Raw genomic sequence first — 13,676 nt, 5'->3', positions numbered from 1 at the left:
CTAGGAGATAGCATTGTTCACCTTTTTATCTTTTCATAACATCTTTACAGTAGTAATATATTTTATAATAAAGCATATTAGAAAGTTGTAAATCTAGTTAAAAAACAGTTTTTTTCTTAGAATTTGTTTAATTTTAGAAGAAAAAAAAGAAACTGTTTCACGTCAGCAGTTTACATTTAGATATTTTATATCTTATTTTTTCCTTAATTAATAATTCAAAGAACTTAAAAGAAGTATGGGGAGAAAAAGAAAACACCTTTAGATTAATTTCTTAATAATCATAAAGTTACATATTAAAGTTCCTAATGAAAGTATTTTTATCAATGAAATAAATATGTTAAAAAAAATTAAAAAACTTATCTTTTTAATTAATTTAATTTATCTTTTTAATAAAAGACTTTACCCTCTGTATTTCATTATTAAGAAATATTTTTAAGCTCATTTAAAATGGAATAATTTTTTCCCCCCTTAAATAAGGCTACTTAAAAAACACTGTAGAATTGAAAAATAATACTTTTTTTTTAATTTAGAATTTTGAAGTTTGCGTCTAATTAAAAACGAATATTTTTCAAGAATAGCCTTAATTAATTAACCCGTAATCCTTAATTAAGTACTGATTTAGAGAAAAATAATTACATGATTGATTTAAAAAAAAATAATTACATTTTTAATTCCTTGTACGAAGTAAAGGAAGCATTATGATCGCGAAAAATTTCGGTTTTCAGATTTCAACGGAAATATTCATTTTGAAAATATCTGAATCTATTTTGACTAGTTCGGCGTGACGTCTGTACGTATGTATGTATCTCGCATAACTCTAAAATGATTAACTGTAGGATGTTGGAATTTTGGATTTAGGACTGTTGTAACCTCTAGTTGTGCACCTCCCCTTTTGATTGCAATCTACTCAACCAAAAGTGTTCAAAAAAACCTTAAAATTAAAAAATTTGGTTTTTGGACTTTCTCTTAACAGTAATAAGTCCTCATTGGGAACTTTTCAACGATGTTATCATAAGTGGTACTTATTTTCATTGTTTCCAGAGTTTAAGCAAATGAAATTTAAATAATTAAAATAATTGGATCTTATAAGGGGAAGGCACATCGGTTCGAATCAGACTTCATCTCCTTTTTTTTAACTTTTTTTTTTAATTTAAATATATTGATTTATTAATACCTATTAACTCTGTTGTTAAAATGTTTTTACGATAAATAATATACTCAATAATGACAGTAGAAAAAACAAGAAAAAATATCAGAAGTTTTTAATGAAATAACATTTCATGTACTTTCCATTTTAAAGAATGTGAATATGTAATTTAATAGGCGTACAAGGAAGTCGTGGGGTACCCACATCAGATCTTTTATTTATAGCAATTTTTTTTTGTTTTATTTAGTTTTATTAGGCTGGCGAAACTGATAAATTATGCAACTCGGATAATATGATTAGTCCCACAGAAACTATATATAAATATTAAGGATTTCAAATTTTATTAAAAATAAATCATAGTTTTATAATTTTTTATGCAGCTTATTTAATTGTTTGTGTTTTCTATTTTTCTAAAATATTTCATTCATTAATTTTTTAACACTGAAAACTTTGTTTCGTTTTAATATCTAGTTAAAATTTGCCACATTGGCCATTGTTTAGCCGAAAGTAATTTTTTTTTTTCACTTATCTTCATGATGTACAAGAACTCACTCACTATCTGACGAATTTTCAAAACTTGGTTAAAAGTAAAAATACGATTTGTGATTAAAATATAGTCAAACGAAAGTCAAAAAAACATAATTGAAGGAAACTGTTAATATTGCCTACTTATGAAATAAATTATTTGAAACAAATTTAGATAAATTAGTTTTTAATTATCTTTAAAGATGTCTAATAAAATGTTTTATTGATATGTTGTTATATTTCACTTTTCAATTTTGTTTTTTTTTTGAGTCTATTCTTCTAAAAAAATATTTTTTTTGTTTTGTAATATTGAACATTTTATTTCGTGTAATATCTAGTTAAAATCTGCCATATTTGTTTTTAATAAACTTCGAAATTTTTACGTTTGTAAAAAAATTGAAAATAATCTAAATTATTTAGTTTCTATGGACTATTTATATCATTTTACTCGGAATCAAATTTTCTACAAGTTTTGTATAAAACCTTTATATGTTGATTACCAGTTTAAGAAAACTATTTAGCGAAACAAAATAATGTGTTTATCGACACCAGTATTTTATCTTTTACTACAGTTTTGTCGAAAATACTACTCGTGCATGATAAGCGGCAGAATGAATGGAATGCTACCATAAACAATAAGTTTCGCTTAATTAAGAACACTGTGTCACCGTGGAGCTTCTCATGCAGAAATAACCGTTCAGAGGAGCTTATTATTTGCGGTTTGCAAATAGGGCACACCAGGCTCACTCATGGATATCTGATACAAACACACACAGCCGTTTGTGCACACTGCGACTGCCAACAAACAGTGCACCGCATCCTTGCGGTTTGTATCTGTTATGGGGCACTGCGTCACAAGTATAAACTAGGGGTTAACTTGTGAAGTATTCTAGGGGATAATAAAATGTCGTTACATTATGTAATTATATCTTTTTTTAACTTCCGAGACCACCGTTAGGTATTACTAGAGAGGATGATGATGAATGACATTTTTGTAGCGTGTGAAAATGCCATACCTGATCGGGATTCGAACCCAGGACCTCCGGATGAAAGGCCGAAACGCTACCACTCGCGCCACGGAGGCCGGCATATAATTCAATCTAATCTTATGTAATTCTGTTATTTTAACTGAGATAAATGATATGATATATCTTTGTGTTTTTATTTCGTATTTAGCATACGTTATAGGCTTTTTCCTTTTAAGGCGTATTTTTTCGTTGCTGAGTTACAGTTTTTAATTGTCAATTTCTAATATTTATCTATTTACAACAAACATATCATGTCCGGGCCGTGATAACGTGAAACCGTTTTTCACCCAGAAAAAAATACCAAATTTACCCCGTAATTTGGCCCCAAGAATTACAGTCTGGCTTACTTTTACCGAAGGCGCAGAAATTAGAGTAAAATCTTTCGCCAGTCGATAGTAGCTAATAAAACAAATTCGAATCGCATGAACTTTTTCTATTTTTATCTACAGAACATGTCCTGAAAGTTTGTTAAATTCTTAATGAATCACTCTGTCGAATTTTTCATTTGAAAAATCTTCCTCTTACGTTCTGTAAAAAAAAAAAAAAATCACGGAAATCTGTTCATTTGGTGAACAGTAAGACTTGAACATTGGTTAAAGAATATACAGATAAAATTATTACTATAAGTAAAATCTAAAAAAAAAAAATAACTTAATCAATCTGAAATATTTATTACAAAAGCATACATACTTGCACAAATAAAGACACAAATAATACAAATCTTCCAGTTCTAAACAAACTTAATTATATACGTTACGTGAATCTTTATTTTTTAAAGTGCCATTTCAAAAAAATTATTGTTTGTTTTTCATTCGAAGATTATAAGGACCGCTGTAAAACTTGCCTACATATCGGTAATTGATGCGTATGACAAAATGTGGTTTTTGTATATATATATACACATACACGAGTATAACTAATTTAAAATACGACTCACGTCCTAAATAAGTGGAGATATACTTTTAAAAAAATCTTTTGAAAGCACACTTCCACGTACTTATATATTGAGTCATATTCTAAATTAGTTGTTTAAAACTTCTTTTATTTCTCGCTTAGATAAATAAGATAATAATACTTCAATAAATCTGTAAATTTTAACTTGAATTTGTGATTTACATAAAAGGTAACTTACCGTAGATGTTGTATTATTATTATTATTATTATTATTATATTAATATAACAACTTTTCTTTGATTATAACGGTATGATAAAATCGTAACCGCATAAAATTTTAATTAGTTCAAAAGACCACTCCAAGCTAAGTAGAGGTAGACCGCTTGATGTAGAAGGATTGACTTTCTCTCACTTTGTCAATATAATTAAACTCATAACGTGTTCTTGTTAAAATATGAAAATCTTATAACTGTCTGTCTGTATTAAAGAAATAATAAATAAATAACGGCAAACAACCTAATCTAGTAAATTAGATGATCAAAAAAATATTTATTCGTTGTCTATCGGCCTTGTCTCAGTTATTAAACTATAAAATTTATTTTAAAATTATAATCTCTAAAAAATATAAATCGGTCGACTGATATTACGAAAACTATTATTATCTTGGTAAAATCTATTTAATAACCAGTATATTACTATTGTATGCGTTATTTTATAAAGTAAATAATTATAGTTATAGAGGAAGGAGTGAGTTGTAAATGATGTATAAACAGGTAATCTAAAAAGTATTTAGCCTTTTGCGCACGAGATAGCGTTAACGTATTCTGGCAAAAGTCAAGGAAGATCGGCATGCAAGCAGTCATGACATCTCGATGACCTAAACATCCATCATCAGCAGTGTTGAACGTTTTGTAGATAGCCGGCTACAAAAATAAGTTCGATGTTTGGGTGCCACGTGATTTGACTCGGACAAATTTACTCGATCGAATTTCTATCTGCGAATATCTACTGAAACGTAATGAAATCGAGGCATTTCTAAAGCGGTTGATCACTAGTGATGAAAATCGGATAACCTATGACAACAGTGTGCGAAAAAGATCTTGGTTAAAGCGAAGAGAAACTTCACAATCTGTGGCAAAGCTCACACTGACGTCCAGGAAGGTTATGCTGTGTATTTGGTGGAATCAAAAGGGTATCGTGTATCACGAGCTGCTGCTACCAGGCAGAACGATAGACTAAGGCCAGTACTGTCAACAATTAGCGCGATTGCAAGTAGCAGTTCAAAAGAAACGGCCTGAACTGTCAACAGAAAGGGTGCCATATCTGCGTATATAGCACCCTACGTATAAAGAGTGTCAGACGTATACATCTTTAATGACCCGTCAGAAATTGAAAAAAGTTGACGGGACGTTTTAATGCATCCACCGTATAGCCCGGACCTGGCATTATCAGACTTTCATTTGTTTCGGTCTCTGCAGAACTCCCTGAATAATGTTAAATTATTTTCAAAGAGGCCTGTGAAAACCACGTGTCACAATCTTTTGACCAGAAATCACAATTTTTTACCGACTGGATTACGGTGTTGCCGGAAAAATGGCAGAAGGTCATCGAAAAAATTGTGCATATATGATCTAATATTGTTATTTTACCATAATCATAAATGTATTCTCAATTTTGGCTCCAAAAATCTCAATACCTTTTAGACAACCTTTTAGATTGACGTAAGAAACATCCGATCGATCTTTTTATCCTAGTAGCCTGCCGCAACTTAGTGAGACGGCCTATATGTAAGCTGATCAAAATATTTGAAATAAATTCACAATATTCATTTAATTCTCTTGCAATAATTACGTTGTTAATAAAAGAAAAAAAAAAATATTCATAAAGAAATGAGAAGGGTACGTATATTCGTGACTTTTTAAAGGAAGAAATAAAGGAAAAGGAAAGAATAAGAGATGGTGAGTTTTAAAAGGAAGAGGTAATAGTCACGTGCTATAAAAAATACAAATTTATTCATTTATTTAGATTCTCCTTTACTTATAAAGAAGAAAAAAAATTTTCTTGATACATTTATTATTTACTGAAGTTCGCTGACCTCAATCTTTATACATTTTTACAATATACGTCGTTAATCCGTTTTACGTATTATAGTTTTATTAAAGTAAATTTAATAGTAATACAGCCTTGTTATTTCCATGTAGAAAGTAACATTAGCCGTAGGATGTTGAAATTTTGGATTTAGGACTGTTGTAACATCTAATTATGCACCTCCTGTTTTGATTACAATTGACTCGACTAAAATTAACTGCAGTAATAAGCACTCAATGAGAACTTTTCAACGATATATCATAAGTGGTACTTATTTTCATTGGTTCCAGAGTCATAGCCAAATAAAATTTTAATTAATGAAATATTAGGATCTTACAAGGGAAGGCACATTCGTTTGAATCAGACTTCATCTACTTTTCTTTATTATTAATGTATTTTTTAACTTTTTTTAATTAAAATATATTGATTTATTAATAATTATTGACCCGTGATTGTAAAAAGGTTTTTAAAATAATTAATAATTCAATAATAACAATGAAAAAATTAGAAATTATTAGTGAAATAAAATTTTATGTACTTTTAAAAATGTGTACATGTAATGTAATAGGCATTATTTCATATGTGTATATGTAATAAATTTGGTGAAGCATCTGATTATTTAATATTATTTGAAAATTATAATTTAGAATCGTATTATTTTTGGATGTTCTTGTTAATTTTATTTAATTATTCTGAAATTTCTGTTTAACTTTGTCTAAAGTAAAGTTAACTACAGAGTGACTGAAAAATAGACACTCGCAAGAACAACGTATGCGCTGAGGCAAATATGGCCGATCTTTGATAAATTGCAAAAAAATTCTTATCTTTTAGTTCATTACACCTCTGATGTTGTGGGACAATATTCTCCCTAAATTGGAGTTGATCATCATTTCGTTTGTTTGTTTTTTATCCAATCATTTAATCGCTCTTTAGTTAGATATAATTCTTCTGATCTTAATTTGTGTACACGTTCTCTAGTTTTCAAATTTTCTCTCTATATTCATCAACCTCTCGTAATCTTTTTATTCTTTCCTTGGTCTTAACGTTTTCTTCTTCTTTGTATCTATCTTCTCTTAATCTTTTTATTCTTTCTTTCTTTGCAACATTTTCTTACTGTTTTTTTTTTGTTTGCAACCTTTTATTTCTTTTTTCATTTTTCTTCTTTTCCTTTTTTTAATTTTTTAATTTTAGTATATTGATTTATTAATAATTATTAACCTCTGATTGTAAAAAAAAATTGTAATAAATAATTCAATAATAACAATAAAAAAAAAAATATGAAAAAATCAGAAGTTATTAGTGAAGTAACATTTTATGTACTTTTAAAAATGTGTATATGTAATTTAATTTATGTCGTACAAGGAAGTAGTGTGGTGTCCACATCAGATTTTTTATATATGAACACTTACAAGTAATATTAAGAAACTCGCATCGATCAGATAAGATTAACCTTTACCAAACAGTCTTATATACAAGAAAACTACTTACATAAACAAAAAAATTGGGTCATATTGATCACTCTTTAACACACATATTGGGTCATATTAAACACACACTTGATTTTTTCGGAATATGTAAAAAACAACGAAGAATTGATTTAAGAAATGTTTACAATATTCTTATATATAATAATTTTTTCTTTTTTGTCAGTAAAGTTATCTTTATTTATTATCAGCCCCAATTAACGGGAACCATAAGTAAATTTGATTACAATAAACAAATGACATGCAAAAAGAGGTCTCCATTGAAACCTCTCAAGAATTATAAACGCATACACATGTTTGCATATACATATATATATATTGTTACCACATATATGCCTAATTTAATATCGGCGGGCGAACACGGTATAAAGGATGTGAACTGGCGCACAGTATACGTACGCGCTGATACAAGCATCACTCACACCGCTCAGATGATCGCGCAGTTGTCCCACCGTAGCGGCTCTGCAGCCCCACCACTCTCAGGCTTCAATAAAAGAGCGTGCACGAGAGTGAATTTTCAATTCATCGTCGACCACCACCTGGAGAAGACCAAGAAGAAGATGGAAGAAGGCAGAAGAAGTTCCCTGGCCGCCTCGACGTGGGACCTCCTGTCGGATGCCAACATTCCCGCCGGAGCAGCAGGCTTGGCCGGCCCGCCGAGGGAGCCGTTGGACGCGGACGCTACCTTCCCGCTCCAGCTCGCCGGGCTTCAATCGCCCTGGCCGGCAGACTCAGCAGCAGTAGTCGGCCCAGCGTGGGATCGCTCAGGGAGAACCGCCTCGGCCAAGCCGGCGAAGGACGACCGACCCGATGCGGGGCTCTGGAGGCCACCACTACCACGCTGTAGTGAGGACCCAACTGCCGCTGAGGGAAAGCCCGGTCTGACTTCAATGGACAAGCCGCAACTCCCCGACTTCGCCGGAGACAGCTTCCGGAACCAACAGCTCCTCACAGAGCTAACGCAAAAACTGCCCTTTTCAGAGTTACCATAAGGTTAGTAAGTGCCACGTGCCGTCGAAGCCATTCGGCGACAAATTATATATATATAATATACACACACACACACACACACACACACACACAGAGAGAGAGAGAGAGAGAGAGAGAGAGAGAGAGAGAGATATCTTATTCAGTACTTTCAAGTGTATATTAAAGAAAAACGATTAAACACCCCGGCGAGTTCAAAGAACATTAAGTCAATAAAAATAAAAAATAGAACAAGGAAAATACCAAGAAATAGAAAAATTAACAAATTAAAAATAAATAATTAAAATGGAAAAAAAATGATGAAAACAAAAATAAATGACGAAAAAACTAGACATTTTAAGTATAAGTATATATACTATAAGTATAATGTCCCAACGTATTGGATTAACCCAAATCTCGAAGAACCTTACAAATCCAATATGTGCAGCCGCTTGAAGCACCGAACGTCCTCACTAATATGCGAGAGGTTAACTGCGATCCAGCTCACATGACTGTTCAGTCTCATTCTGTATCTGAATCGTTGTATCTCCTCTCGAACGCTCGGCAGTATCAGAAAATCATGTATCAGTGTTTCTTTTACACAACGGGGTCTCGATAGCTCTCAATAACTTATTGTACAATCGTTTAAGACGAAGTCAATGTTATTCTCGTTTGTAGATCCCACAAGTCTAAATAGGTTTCAGGATTGTTGTACATAACAACTCTTTGTTCGATAATAATAATTGCGACCTCCTGCTTAGCAACTAGTACATCTCCGTGAACTTAACACTAAGCTGTTTCCGTTTCTCCCTAACGCGAGTACTCCATGTAGAAGGCGATTCAGACCCAGTTATCGCACGCGGTTAGAATTCGGGATAAAATCACCATTCATTATATATAATAAATGGATTTATTTTTTTAATTATATTTTTATTTTTTCCAACTCGATCATTTTTCTTTGGGTTGTGATTATTATATGTTTTGAAGCTTAGTTTTTCTTTTGTAATTATTTAAATTTATAGCTTTCCTCTATTTTATTGGCTTCGTGATACCACCACATAGCTTGAAATTTGCGGTTGGATATGGAAATGGAATATTGTAGGGTATGAAAAATACCTTACCTGAACGGGATTCGGACCCGGGAACCAATAATTAAGTATAAAATTACGTATTAAATAAAAAAAATCGATGAATAAAAAACCTTTTTACTTCCTTGTACGAAGTAAAGGAAGTATTATGATGGAGAAACATATCGGTTTTCAGATTTCAACAGAAATAGCCATTTTGCCCATCCCTGAATCCATTTTGACTCGTTTCGGCGTGATGTCTGTACGTACGTACGTATGTATCTCGCATTACTCAAAAATGATTAACCGTAGGATGTTGAAATTTTAGATGTAGGACTGTTGTAACATCTAGTTGTCCACCTCCTTTTGATTGCAATCGATTGGACCAAAAGTGTCCAAAATCCAAAAGAATTGAATTTTAGACTTTTTCTTAACAGCAGTAATAAACTCTCATTGAGAGCTTTTCAACGATATATCATGTGGTACTTATTTTCATCGGTGCCAGAGTTATAGCCAAATAAAATTTTAATTAATGAAATATTTGGATCTTAGAAAGGGAAGGCACATCGGTTCAAATCCAACTTCATATCCTTTTTTTAACTTTTTTTTAATTTAAATGTATTGATTTATTAATAATTATTAACCTCTGACTGTAAAAAAATTCACGATAAATATTAATGATAATAAAAAAATAGAAGTTTTTAATCAAATAAAATGTTATGTACTTTTCATTTTAAAAAATGTGTGTTTGTTTAATAGGCGTACAAGGAAGTCATGTAATGCCCACATCAGACTTTTCAGTTACCGGTTTTAAAGTTATTTTATTCAGTACTGATCTTACTTACTTATCTTCATACATTACTATTATTTTTATAAATTGATACATCATTTAACCATTTCTTTGTTCATTTATTAATTTTTTATATTCTGATGAAGTTCATCACCTGGGCATTACTCGATAAGCAGCAGTTCAATGACAAGCTTGTGTTTTTTATTGTCTCCGATGAGAAAAAAAATCGCGGATTGATTCATAGAATGAACTATCCCGAAGAATGATACAGTTATTAAAATCGTTGTAACTTAAGAATACATCACATCACAAAATCGGTTACAAGTGGGTGACTAGCCAAAATCCACGCTGAGAAGGTAGAAATCAGATATAAAAGTAAATAGTGAGAAACGGATGATATACCCGCAAAATGTTCTGTAAAATCAATTAAAAACATTAAACAGCCCAAAATAATAAATATCTTAATACCCCTTCTTAAAGACAGTGGGAAAAAATCCTTTTCAAAATCCCTCGGTAGATCTTTATTCAGGTTTAGAGTAACACGTTATTAATTGATGAGTTTGCATCGAGCATCTGAAATAAATATACTCGTATGTTACAGTAAATTATTTTCCCTTTAGGTAATATTAAACGAACAACTGTAACTTAAATTTCCTAATGAAAAACAGTTGCCATCTCCAAAATTGGGTTACATTTGGAAATATCCTTTTGACAAATATTTGGATTGGAGGCACTTAGTAACTCGGAGAAAAAAATTTTACATTTATTTGGTAAATAAATAGTCGTGTGAAAAAATATGGATTGATTGATTTAATTTATTTTGAATAAGAAAAAATGTCTATAAGCAGTAGAGAATATAGGAACCTATTGATTCATAAGTGTCCCATATGTTTTAAAACATAGAAAAATAACATAAGTCTTGGCACAATCTCGTGTGTGATGTTCATTTGATCCATTTTAAATTCGATTTCGGCCTCAATGGCGCGAGTGGTAGCGTTTTGACCTTTCATCCTGAGGTCCCGGTTTCGAATTCCGGTCAGGCATAGGATTTTCACACACGCTACAAATCATTCATCTCATCCTCTGAAATAATACCTAACGGTGGTCCCGGAGGACAAAAAAAAATGTTAAATTCGATTGCAATCTTGTGACTGCTTCCTGAACCGTCCCTCAGTATTATTTTAATTCGTTCCTTTTTATTCAAACGCATTTTTTAGGATTTCTGATTTGTAAAAAATGTGTTGTTAAAAAAAATGTTTATTTTTCCTATATATATAGAAACTTATGGGACACTTTGTATATTGATGTTATTAAGAAATTACGTCACCACAAATGACAGTGGTTTCACTCAATATCGTGAATTTTTTTAGAGTTTACTCTAATGAAATTATTTACGGTCACTTATGGCATCATAGTCAATGAACGCGATCACAATCGATCTCTTTTCTTTTTAAATTACAGGCCATTTAATGATTAAATGACCCGATAATAGATTTTCAAAGTAATTTTATATTTAATGCATTTATTCTGTTTTACTTTTTATTACAACAGTTGAGTCGGTTACTGAATTATGTAAGTTGGGGAAATAATAGTTTGCCGTAATCGCTTTTAGAAAGATAATCAACCGATAATAATAATCAGAAAAACAAGAAGTAATATAATAGCATTATTAGTTACATCATTTGTTACAGTACATATCGTTTTAGTGGATTTAAAACGAATTTTGAAATCGCTACTGCGCCCGGTAATATTTATGTACATAATTATGTATATATAAGATTTTTTCATCCGCTCTACCGGGCGCAAATATTAACTGATTTTTACGGAACTTGGTAGGGTTATGTTAACGGAATAGAGCTCTATTGATTTAGTTTTAATTAGCTTAACAACTGTTCTATATAAAGCCTATGTAGCACTGATGAAGCATACAGTATACGTTTATTTATACTGTTATAGGTAATATCGAAATCTTATTATATCTATATATATTATATCTATATATTATTATATATAATATCTTAATACTAAATTAAATATTTAATTATATGCCACGAAATATTTTTTTTTTTATTATTAAATCTTGATATCCTAACCAAGAAAATTAATACTTAAACAACAGCACAGTAAATATGTTATTTTTTTGCGGATTTGTAGAAGAATTTGTAGAAATCGCTAGTGCGCTCGATCGGATTTTATAAGGGTTGTACCATGGGGAAAGTTACAGGAAAAAAATAGGATTTTTGGGTATTTCTTCCAGGTTAACTAAAACCGGAAATCCGTCTTTCTGACGCACTTACTGCGACAGAGTTTTTTTAATAGTAAGCTAACTTTCCTAAAAAAAAAAAATAGTTTCAAATAAACAACTAGAGTTATATTTTCTGAATTAATTAAATTTATTTATTTCAGCCCTGTTCGAAAATTAAATAAAACAGTATCTATAATAACAGAATAGTAACAGTATCTATAGAAATGAAATTAAAACAAACTAACAATCGTGATTGTTATTCTAATTTTAGATTTGATAACTCTACATATTAAATTTTCGTTAGGAATGCTATATTGGATGTTAGTAAAAGTAACCCGTTTTGAACAGAAATTTTTATAAAATCAAAAAAATTTCTCTTAAGGATTAGGTATCGTAAATTACTCGTATAAATCTAAGGTTTCGTTTCAGTGCCTAGTTTTTCCGGTTCCCTTTATACGTGGCGATAGTAATATGAGTTACTCAAAAATACTGTGCTTTTATAAAAGCAGAGTTATTTTATTATTGAGAACACTAAAATACCTTACTTAAAGTAGCATATTCTTAAACAGGGTCTTAAACAATTAACTTGTTATGATTTTTTGAATTGTTAAAAATGAATTATTTAAAAAAAAATTCTGAATATCTTTTGTTAAAACAATACTTACTTTCGTGGCATCCTAACTTTCGTGCTATGCTGTAAAAAGGAAAATATATGTAAAGGTTCAAAAATCGTATCGGTTTTTTTTCAATTTCTCGACTTTTCATGACCCAGAGACCCCCCAAAAACAAATAAAAGTTAGGTAATGTTCGTATCGTACCCACGCATGTTCGTGTGTTGGCGTGATTGGATTTTAACAACTTTTACTATGAAAACCGATTTTGATGATATTTTTTGGTAAAGTTTTAGGATCAATTTCTCCATGGGAATGAGGGTGGATGTGGGGGTCACTTTCTCAAATTTTTGTAAACATAACCCCACTTTAAATTAAGTTTATAATATACTAACTGTACCCGCCACGCTTCGCTGTGGCACATTGTGGTTGCAGGGATGAGAAATGAGAAACAAAACAAAGCATACGTTACTTAGAAGGTGAATTTTGCAATACTTGTGGATATACAATATTTTTTGTTTTTCCACTGTCTGCGTAGATATAAAAGCTATCTGGTTTGCCGACTCGGGAACACGCAACATACAGTTGTCCATGTGAGAAACAATCCGCATCTAAATCTAAACCACACAATTCTAAAGATTGAACTTGAGCTTTATTGATTGTGATTGCAAATGCCAATCGAATTGGGAATTGCAATCTTTTAAATTGGAATGGTGTATCGGTCGGTATCATGGGTATTCGAGGAATGAGGACATCTTCACCTTTGAAAGGCCCCGTTAAAATCGTTGCTTCCACTACGTTATTCATCAATTTCTGAACTGCAAGTCGCGT

General features: G+C 31.1%; 1 protein-coding gene across 2 annotated transcripts in view; it reads left to right on the top strand.

Annotated features, from left to right (window-relative positions):
- The window catches only part of LOC142328885 (serine/threonine-protein kinase NIM1-like), a 197,269-nt gene that overhangs the window by 31,241 nt on the left and 152,352 nt on the right, over window positions 1–13,676 (top strand). The gene's annotated exons all lie outside the window — the stretch shown is intronic.

This window comes from Lycorma delicatula, chromosome 8, assembly GCF_047948215.1.
Source record: "Lycorma delicatula isolate Av1 chromosome 8, ASM4794821v1, whole genome shotgun sequence".
Taxonomy (NCBI): domain Eukaryota; kingdom Metazoa; phylum Arthropoda; class Insecta; order Hemiptera; family Fulgoridae; genus Lycorma; species Lycorma delicatula.
This window is presented reverse-complemented; position numbering and strand designations above follow the sequence as displayed.